The sequence below is a fragment of the Nyctereutes procyonoides genome, unplaced genomic scaffold, assembly GCF_905146905.1.
Source record: "Nyctereutes procyonoides isolate TBG_1078 unplaced genomic scaffold, NYPRO_anot_genome, whole genome shotgun sequence".
Lineage (NCBI taxonomy): Eukaryota > Metazoa > Chordata > Mammalia > Carnivora > Canidae > Nyctereutes > Nyctereutes procyonoides.
Window position 1 is genome coordinate 16,593,135 of NW_026575030.1, and position 10,810 is coordinate 16,603,944.

Here is a 10,810-nt window from a genome sequence, read left to right on the forward strand (position 1 = left end):
ATGGTGTCATGAGCCCTGGGAGGACCACCTCCTCATTTCCTGAAGCCAGCCCTCTGTTTTCCCTGACTGGCTTCAGAGCTCTCCATCTTCACAGGTGGTACATGTGCTCTTCCTCTATAGAGAGTGCTGAGCTTCTGCTGATCTTCCAGCTGCCAGCCCCTCCGGCCCCCTGCCTTCCTGGGGCTCCTCCATTACTTGTGCCTTGCTGCCACTGCCACAGTCATCTGGATAGAATCTTCCTCCAGAGCAGGGAGGCTGCTCATCTAGTATGGGGCTGCTGGGAACAGCTCAAGAAATCAAATGTCCACTGTGCAGCATGGATCCAGACAATCTAATGACCTCCTGTCTCAGCGAGGCTGTCACACTTCCAGATGTCCTTGCCCATATCCTTGTCACTTCCCTCTGTTTCTTGGGACTGTATTCATCTTCCATCCCCTTTGTGTTCAGTGGATGACATAGCCTCTTTCTTCACTGTGTTAATTGAGAACACTAGGAGCTCTTCATCACCTTCTAGCCCATCCACCCACCAATTCTCCATGACCACACTCAGCCTCATTTCTGCACCTTTCTGAGAGGATGAGACTCCCTATCTCCACTCAAGGCCACATTTTCTTGTGTCTTGGTCCCAGCCAGACCCCTGATGTTTGTGAGTATATATTTAACATTTATCCACTCCACGTTCACACCTTCACCCCCATTATGAGCTACAGAAGATCAGGAATTGATTTTTTTATTTAAGACTTATTCTTAGTCAAGAATTTTTTATTCTTATCCTATGCTCAGGTGGCCTTCAATAAATGTTTGTTTGGTGAGTGAGTACTATTGATTTTCAAATCTATATTCCATTCTTCTTGCTGGCTTGTGTACTAGTTGGCATCCCTGGGATGTGCCACAAGCAATCCAGACCCAAACTGATCCCAAGCTGAAGCCATTGTCTTCTTTCATAAATTGCTATAAGCCCAGTGTCCCCCATTGTCCATTGTCCAGTCTAGAAATTGAGAGTTATCATAAACTCTGTATGACTGAATATGCTTTCTCCCATGCAATTCCATTTCATGTCCCACAAATGTCCACCCTGTTTCTTCTCCTAGGATTCAGTGATGGGATCCAGGCAGTACTAGTCTGGCTGATGATGGTTCCTGACTCCTGGCTTGTGGAGTCAAGACAGGGCACCAGTGATTCTGTTCAGGCCACAGGGCCTTGGGAAAAGTCAGGGTCAGGTGACTACTCCACCCCTACATCCCAGTTTGTATTGAGAAATAGATAAAGAGGGACACCTGGGTGGCTCAGTGATTGAGCATCTGCCTTTGGCTCGGGTCATGGTCCCAGGGTCCTGGAGTCGAGTCCCACATCGGACTCCTGCAGGAACCCTGCTTCTCTCTCTCTGCCTGTGTCTCTGCCTCTCTCTCTGTGTCTCTCATGAATAAGTAAAATACTAAAAAAAATAAATAGATAAAGATGATAGGTGGATTCCACCTCCATCCTGGTATCCAGGTCTCCTCAGAGCCAGCAATATTTTGGCAAGCAATTCCAAGCTTGCTCTGTAATTTATAGTGGAAGTATAATCTATTCTAGATACCTTTGCAAAGTAGCAAACAATAATTCTGCCAATTAACAGAAAATAATGATCACCAAGATATTCTACAAAAGCTATCTACAAAAGGACCTACCATGTTCAAATGATATATCAAGAGTGGAAGCCATAAATAATGTAGTCTTTAGGGCAAAGGAGTCTCCCTACTCATCCATAATACCAGATTTCTCTTGATTTATGATAGGGTTATGCCTTTTTTCCTCCCAAAGATTTATTTATATATTTTAGAGAGAGAGAGAGCCCACAGAGGGAAGGGCAGAGAAAGGAGAGAGAGTCTTAAGCAGACTCTGAGTGTGGAGGCCAATGCAGGGCTCTATCCCACAACTCTGAGATCATGACTTGAGCTGAAACCAAGAGTTGGATGCTTAATTGAATACACCACCCGGCACCTGGATAGGATTATGTCTTGATAAACCCATTGTAAGTTGAAAATGCATTTAATATAACTAACCTACCAAATATCATAGCTTAGCTTCTCCCATCTTAAATGTGTTCAGAACATTAAATTAGTCTACAGTTGGGCTAAATCATCTAACACAAATTCTATTTTATCATTAAGTGTTGACTATCTCATGTAATTTGTTGAATACTGTACTGAAAGTGAAAACCAGGATGGTTGTATGGGTAGAATGGTTGTCAGTGTGCAGGTTGTTTGCCCTTGTGATCCTGTGGCTGACTGGGAACTGCAGCTTGCTGTTGAGAGGATACTGCCACATAATAATAGCCCAGGAAAAGATCAAAATTCAAAATTCAAAGCACAGTTTCTCCTGAATTTCTATTACATTCAAACCATCCTAAGGTAAAAAAATTATAGGTCGAAGCATCATAAGTTGGGGACTCTTTGTACTTAATAGTCCAATGCTCTAAGGCAGACAAACAAATAAAGTCACTCTCTCAAAACTTAAATCCAATATGAGAAGCAGTTGGCAAGAAAATCCCAGGCTCCAGTCCTGGACCATTATCATAAGGAACTTTAGAAATATGAAAAATAATATATTTTTGACCAAATTGGGAAGCTCATTTCCCAAATTTAGTGAAGATCAAATAAAGCCACTAATAGTACCATTAATCAAGTCCAGAAAATTGAGGGGGTTTGGGGAACTGGCACTCTCAGGCTTCAGAGCATTCACACATGATTTTAAGGGAAAAGGCTGTAAATAAATGATCAAGGTTGATGGTATCTCAAGGCAAAGGCATTTGCTTTTATTTATTTTTTTTAAAAGATTTTATTTATTTATTCATAGACACACAGAGAGAGAGAGAGAGAGAGAGAGAGGCAGAGACACAGGCAGAGGGAGAGGGAGAGGGAGAAGTAGGCTCCATGCAGGGAGCCCGACGCGAGACTCGATCCCGGGTCTCCAGGATCACACCCCGGGCTGCAGGTGGCGCCAAACCGCTGTGCCACCGGGGCTGCCCTGCTTTTATTTTTTAAGTGTTCTCTTATTGTTGCTCCATGATCTGAGACTCTGCACCAGAGCCCTTTTTGTGTCTGATCTAGGAACACAGTGAATCAAGGAATCTTGCTCCAGCCGGTGAACCATTCCTGTGTTCCCCAAGGAGTGCACTGTGTTCAGAGTCTAATGCATGGAGCTCTCTTTCTGCCGCTTGGCTTCCCCAAAGTCCAAGCAGGAAATGAAGGGGATGGGAGCTTTCAAAGATTTCTGGGTCAGCTGCAAGTGCTTTGATTTGGCAAGGCCAGGAGGGCACTGCCTGAGGTCATGCACCCTTAACTCAAGCTTGAACTCAAGCCTTGGTACCAATTCCAATTGTAGGGGCACAGGGTTGCAATGTCGCGATGGCTGCCAGTGGTGGTGGGGAAGCAATCAGGATGTCAGTCATTAAGCCTGGCCAGTGAGAGGCTTTGGACAGTAATGTAGGCCACTCTGATTCTTTCTTCGGGCAATTCTCTGCCTTTGCAGCCACATCTCCCTTAGCAAGGGAATGGGGATGCCTTTTACTTAGGAACTAGACCACTTTGTTCTATTGCCTACTCCCTCTCTCTGCTTCTGCTTTATCCTTATTATGAGCCCCATAAAGCAACACAGCCCAAAAGGACTTAAATACAGTTTGAACTCAGACTTATTTTTCAGGTCTTGGTTGAATGCCACCATCTCTGGGCTACCTTCATGGCCTGCCTCACCCAGGTTAGGTGCTCTGGTGATAGGCTGGGTGGGCATCATACACCTACCCTTCTGTAAGATTTTGTGTGCCAACCTTGCAATTGCTTGTTGAATCCTTTGTCTCTCCTACTAAACCACAGGTCCTGTGGGGACAATGACCCACTTCTAGACACATGACCAGGGGCAGGGCCCTTGATCGCAGTCCCTCAGGCCAGGCCAGGCTACTTGGAGTTATGCTGCTTACATGGGGCCCAGGGAGCTCTTTTGGCCACATGAATATAGAGGACTTTAGGATCAACAGCTGGTTAGTAGCACTGGGAAATCAAGTTCCAGGACCCTTGGGGAGAGGTGTGACTCTTAAATACGGAAGGGAGGAAGTTCAGTTATTATCCTTGGTCTCCGGGGATGCCCTGGGTTGAAAGGGCTCATCCTGGTGGAAGAGAGTGCTGAGATGTTTGAGCTGCACCTGGATCACAGGCTGACTAGAGCAGACTGAACAGTGTGCTTCCCATGGTCTCATGACCCATCACTAAATTACTGTTCAAGGTTGCTCAAGATGGGGCTCTACCTCTGTTCTGGTCTATTGATTTATTTGCCTGCCTTTATGACAATACCATATCGTCTTAATATTACTGTAGTTTACAATGTCTTGAAATTAGAGAATGTTGGTCCTCTGGTTTTGACCTTTTCAAAGTTGTTTTGAATATTCTAGGTCCACTGCATCTATGACTGAATTTTGTAATCAGTTTGCCCATATGTAAAAAAAAACTTCTGTTGGGATTTTGATTGGGATTGTGTCAGATCAATTTGGAGAGAATTGATGTCTTGACTATATTGAGGTTTTTGATCCATGAACATGACATATGTCTCCTTTAATTTCTCTCAATAGTATTTCATAATTCCAAATCTTCTTGTCAGATGTGTCCCCAAGTGTTTCATATTTTTTGATGTTGTGACATTTCTTAAAAATTCAATTTATGATTTTTTATTCCTAGTATATAGAAATACAATTGGGATCTTTGGTACATTCCTCATGTGACCTGCAAACTTGTTAAACTCATTTTTAAGTTCTGGTAATTAAAATTTCATTGAATTTTCTATATAGAAAATCATGTGACTAGAGATAGTTTTACTTCTTCCTATTCAACTATTCTTTCTTCTTTTGCCTTATCATACTGACTTGAACCTCCAATGCAAAGGTGATTGAGGTGGTTAGTAGACATCCTTGTCTTGCTTCTGATTCAGAGGGAATGTGTTCAGTTGTTTATCATTGAGTATGATTTTCTTGTAGGTTTTTTGTGGAAGCTCTTTAGTAGGTAAAAGAAACTCACTTTCTGTTCGTATGTTGCTGAGAGGTTTTTTACTTTTTCATCAGGAATGGCTGTTGAATTTTTCTCAAATGCCTTTTCTGCATCTATTGGGATAAACACTGTTTTTCTGTTTTAATTTGTTAACATGGAATTTACATTGGTTGGTTTTTGAATGCTATACCAATCTTGTAATCCTGGGATAAACCCCACTTAGTCAAGAAGTACTCTTTTTTTAAAATACATTATTGGATTTCATTTACTGAAGTTTTGCAAAGAATGTTTACATCCATATTTACAAGGGATATTGATCTATGGTTTTATTTTTTTGTAATGTCTTTTTCTGGTTTTGGTATTATAGTAATTCTGACTTCATACAATCAGTTGGGAAGTATTCCCTTCTTTTCAGTTTTCTGGAATAATTTGTGTAGAATTGCTATTATTTCTTCCTTAAATGTTTGGTAGAATTAATTAGTGAATCCATCTGGGTCTGGAGTTTTCTCTGTGGAAAATTTTTTTTTTCCTGTGGAAAAATTTTAACTACAATTCTGTTTCTTAATAGATATAGCAATAAATAGAAATTCTCTTTTTTGTGTGTGAGTTTTTGGTAGTTTTTATCTTTTAAGAAATTTTTCCATTTCACCTAAATTTTCAAATCTATTGGCATAAATATTTTAAAAATTGTATTAGTTTTCTAGGATTTCTGTAACAAATTGCCATGGCTTAAAACAACAGAAATTTATTGTCTCATGGTCCTGGAGACTAGAAGTCCAAAGTCAAAAGTTGGGAAGGTTGGTTCTGTCTAGAGGCTTTGAAGGAAAAATCTGTTCCATACCTCTTAGTTTCTGGTGATTGCTGACAATTCATGGCATTCCTTGGCTTATAGGTTCTTTACTATAATCTCTGTGTCTATCTTCACATGATGTTCTCTTGTGTGTTTCTCTATGTTAAATTTCCCTCTTCCTGTAAGGTTGTCAGATTTAGGGCCCAACCCAATATAGTATGACATTACCTTAACTTGATCACATGTAAAACACTATTTCCAGAAAGTTCATGTTGACCAGTTCCAGGTAGACATGAATTTTTTGGAAACACTATTCAACGAGCACAATGATTTTTCCCTATTATCCTTTGAATACCTGTAGGATCTGTAGAAATATCACTTCTCTCATTCATGATTTTGATAATTTGTAACTTCTCTTTCTCTCTTTTCCTGTTGTCTAGTTAGAGGTTTAATAACAGTAGTAATCACTCCAAGGAACTGGTTTTGGTTTCATGGACTTATTTCTGTTGTTTTACTACTTTCTGCTTTTCTATTTCTTTTATTTCCTTTCTTCTACTTCCTTTGGGTTTAATTTTCTCCTATTTTCCAGTTTCTGAAGGTAGAAACTGAGATAATTGATTTGAGACCTTTCTTCTGTTTAAATAGAGGTGTTTAGTTTAGTGCTTTTATTTTCTCTAAGTACATTTTAGTGGCATCCTGTAAATTTCAATGTGTTGTGCTTTCATTTTCGTTCAGCTAAAAATTATATTTTTTTAGAGTTTTAAATCCTATGTTGTTTGTTTGTTTTTATTTATGGATATTTAACATGCAATATTATATTAGTTTCAGGAGTACAACATAATGAGTTGATAATTGTATGTACTGTGAAATGATCACCACAATAAGTCTAGTTAATATATGAAAAAATAGTTCTAATATTTTTTCTTATGATGAGAACTTTTAAGATCTACTTTGTTTGGAACTTCCATATTTGCAATACCCAGTATTATTAATTATAGTCACCATGCTATACATTATATCCTCATGACTATTTATTTTGTAATTGGAAGTTTCTACCCTTTGCCCCCCTTCACTCACTTCACCCACTGCCCCACCTCCTACCTCTGGTAACCACCAATATATTCTTTGTATCTATGAGCTTGTTTTTGTTCATTTCTTTTCTTTTCTTTCTTTCTTTTAGATTTCACATATACCTGAGAACATATGGCATTTGTTTTTCTCTGCCTGACTTATTTTACTTAGCATAATGCCCTCAAGGTCCATCTGTATTGTCACAAATGACAAGATCTTCTTTTGTACATATCATATTTTCTTTATCCATCAATGGACACTTAGATTACTTCCTGTCTTGGTCAACTGCAAATAATGCTGCAATGGACATGGGAGTGCATATGTCTTTCCCAGTTAGTATTTTAGTTTTCTTTGGATAAATACCCAGAAGTGAGATTCCTAAATCATCAAGGTAGTTCTATTTTTAATTTTTGAGGAACCTCCATACTGTTTTTCATAATGACTATACTAATTTACATTTCTACCAACAGTGCACAAGGATATTCTTTTTTTTTTCTCCCACATCCTCACCAACACTTATTTCTTGACTTTTTGATAAGAGTCATTCTAACAGGTGTAAGGTAATATCTCACTGTGGTTTTGATTTGAATTTCCCTGATAATTTGTGCTGTTGAGTGCCTTTTTATTACCTGTTGTATGTCTTCTTGAAAAAAAAATGTTTATTCAGGTCTTCTGTTAATTTTTTAATTGGATTGTTTGTCATCAATTGTTGTCATATAAAGAACTCATTGTATGAGTTCTTCGTATATTTTAGAGATTAACTCCTTACAGATATATGATTTGCAAATATTTTCTCCCATTTGGTAGGTTGCATTTTCATTTTGTTGATTCCTTTGTTGTATAAAAGCTTTTAGCTTAATGTTGTTCCATTTGTTTATATTTGTTTTTGTTGTCTTCGCTTTTGGTGTCAGATCCAAAAAATTATCACCAAGATTGATGTTAAAGAGCTTACAATCTACATTTTCTTCTAGGAGTTTTAAGTTTTAGGTTCAAATCTTTAATCCATTTTGAGTTAATTTTTGTGTATAGGATTAGTGGTTGAGTTTCATTCTTTTGTATGTAGCTATCCAGTTTTCCCAAAACCATTTACTGAAGAAACTGTCTTTTCCCATGGTATATTCTTCCATCCTTTGTCATAAGTTACTTGACCAAATATGTGTGGATTTATTTCTGGGTTTTCTATTCTGTTCCATTGATATATGTGTCTGTTTTTACGCCTATTCTATACTGTAGCTTCATAATTATAATTTTGTAATATAGATTGAAATCAGGAAGTGTGACCCCTCTAGCTTTGTTCTTCTCTCTCAGGATTGCTTTGGTTATCTTTGGGATTTTTGGTGATCCCATACAAATTTTAGGATTTTTTGTTCTATTTTTGTAAAAAAATGCCACTGGAATTTTGATAGGAACAGTATTGAATTTGTAGATTGCTTTGGGAAGTATGGACATTTTAACAATATTAATTCTTCTAATCCATGTGAGCATGGAATATATTCATTTATTTGTGCCTTCTTCAATATCTTTCATTAATATAGTTTTTCATCTCTTTAGTTAAATTTATGCCTAGGTATTTTATTCTTATTGATGCAATGTAAATTGAGTTATTTTTTATTTCTTTTTTTTTTTGGTAGTTTGTTATTAGCATATAGAAATACATAAGATTTTTTTTTATATGGAATACTTTCATGAATTTGTGTGTTATCCTTGTGCAGGAACCATACTGATCTCTGTATTGTTCCAATTTTAGAATATGTGCTGCTAGAACAAGCACCAAAACATTTTATATATTGATTTTGTATCTTGTAACTTTACTGAATTTATTAGTTATAACAATATGGTGGTTAAATTTCTAATTTAACTTTTGATTTCTTTATTTCATATATTACTTATAAGCATGTTATTTTCCAGATATTTGGGAAATTTTAATATCTTTCTGTTGTTGATTTCTAATATAATGCCTTTGTGACAGAGAACAACTTCCATATTCTTTGAATCCTTTAAAATATATACAGATTTGTTTTATGGTTTATCCAAATAAATGGTTTATCCAAATAAATGGTCCATGCACACTTGCAAAGATTATGTATATCCTCCCAGCCCTTTCTGGCCTGCCAGGTCTCTGTGGAGAGGTCTGCTGTTAATCTAATATTTCTCCCCATATAAGTTAGGAATCTCTTGTCTCTCCCTGCTTTAAGGATTTTCTCTTAATCTTTGGAATTTGCAAGTTTCACTATTAAATGTCAAGGTGTTGAATGGTTTTTATTGATTTTTTTTGGGGGGGAGCCTCTCTATCTCCTCAATCTGGATGCCTGTTTCCCTCCCCAAATTAGGGAAGTTCTCAGATATGCTTTGTTCAAATATGCTTTCTGGCTCTCTGTCTCTCTTCGTGCTCTCTGGAACCCCAATTATATGCAGATTTTTCCATCTCAGGCTATCATTTATTTCCCTTAACCTTTCCTCAGGGTCTTTTCATTGTTTTTCCCTTTTTTACTCAGTTTCCTTCCTTGTCATCAATTTGTTTTCTATGTTGCTCACTCTTTCTTCTACCTCATAACCCTCGTCACTGGGACCTCCAGTTTGGATTGCATCTCATTTAATTGATTTTTAATTTCAGCCTGATTAGATCTAAATTCTGCAGTCATGAAGTCTCTTGATTCCTTTATGCTTTTTTCCCAGAGCCACCAGTAGCTTTATAATAGTGCTTCTGATTTGGCTTTCTGACATTGAATTGTAATCCAAATTCTGTAACTCTGTGGCAGAGAGTACTGTTTCTGATTCTTTTGTGGTGAGTTCTTCTTTCTAGTCATTTTGTTCAGTGCAGAGTGGCTGTATGAGTGGGCTGCACCAAGAACATCAACCACGACCTGTGTAAATTTCACCCTAGATGATTCTGCCAAGGTCAGATACCAGAAATTGAAAACAAAGATCAGAATGATATAAAATAAAAGGACCACTAAAGTGAAAAATAAATTTTAAAACAAAGTAATAAAAAATAAAGGCCTGGAATCCTAAAGAAGAGAAGAAAAATAAAAAAAAAAAGGAGAAAAAAAAAGGAGGGGGAGTACTGGGAGATGGTGGTGGTGAAGAAGTTGTAGTGGAGGAGAATGTCATCTACCTGAGGGGTTCTAGAGGGTGATCCTCTTGTTTCTGAGTATATTAAGTTCTGTATATTAGAAGATGCTCAGTCCCAAATTTATGTAAACCAGAAATACTTGTAGAAGGCTCATCAAAACATAAATGAGATAAAAGAGGGGAGCAGAATGGGAATGAGGAATCTCACAGAGTGAAGCAGCACGGTATAGCACTTGGTTCCGGGTGCATCTGGTCAGGTTTTAGAAGGTATTAACTTCCACCATTGTAGAACAAAACGAGGCAGAGAAAACAAAAAACACAAAACAAAAAACATATCTTGTATGTCTCCCAAAATTAAGTTGAGTATGTTGAAGGGAATCTAGAAGTGGAAAATATGTCTAGGACCTGTAATTGTAGAAATATGAAAGTCAAGAAGGAAGAGAGTCTTAAAATTGAAGAGGTGGTAAAATATTGTAGTTAAGGTGGGGAAAGAGCAAAAAAATTGGAAATTTACAGACTGATATAAAAACGATTTGTACTGGAAAAAGGAAGAAAAAAAAAAGGAGAGGTAGCCTCTGGTTCTATATACTGTAAATCCCTCGACTTTCCCTGGAGCTTTCCAGCGCTGCTTGGTCAAGAACTTGCTCTTCCTCTGTCCTTCCATCTGGTTTTCTGGGGGAGGGGCCTGCTGTGCTGATTCTCAGTGTGTGCACCTGGGGGAGCTGCCCTGACCCCTGCCAGGTGCACGGCTCAGTGGAAGCTGTTTACCCCATGAGGCCTCTGTTCCCTGGCGACCCTGCTCTGTCCCAGGCACAGGGTCCCTGGAGGAACACACCAGGAGGAACAACACTGGCGGTGGCCA

The 10,810-nt window shown here is 38.2% G+C and overlaps 1 non-coding gene across 1 annotated transcript; it reads right to left on the reverse strand.

The window, feature by feature from the left end:
* Positions 1-8,543: 8,543 nt before the first annotated feature.
* LOC129504057 (U6 spliceosomal RNA) lies at positions 8,544-8,647 on the reverse strand. Its single transcript, XR_008663293.1, has one exon. It is a non-coding gene; the product is annotated as a U6 spliceosomal RNA (small nuclear RNA).
* Positions 8,648-10,810: the final 2,163 nt, after the last annotated feature.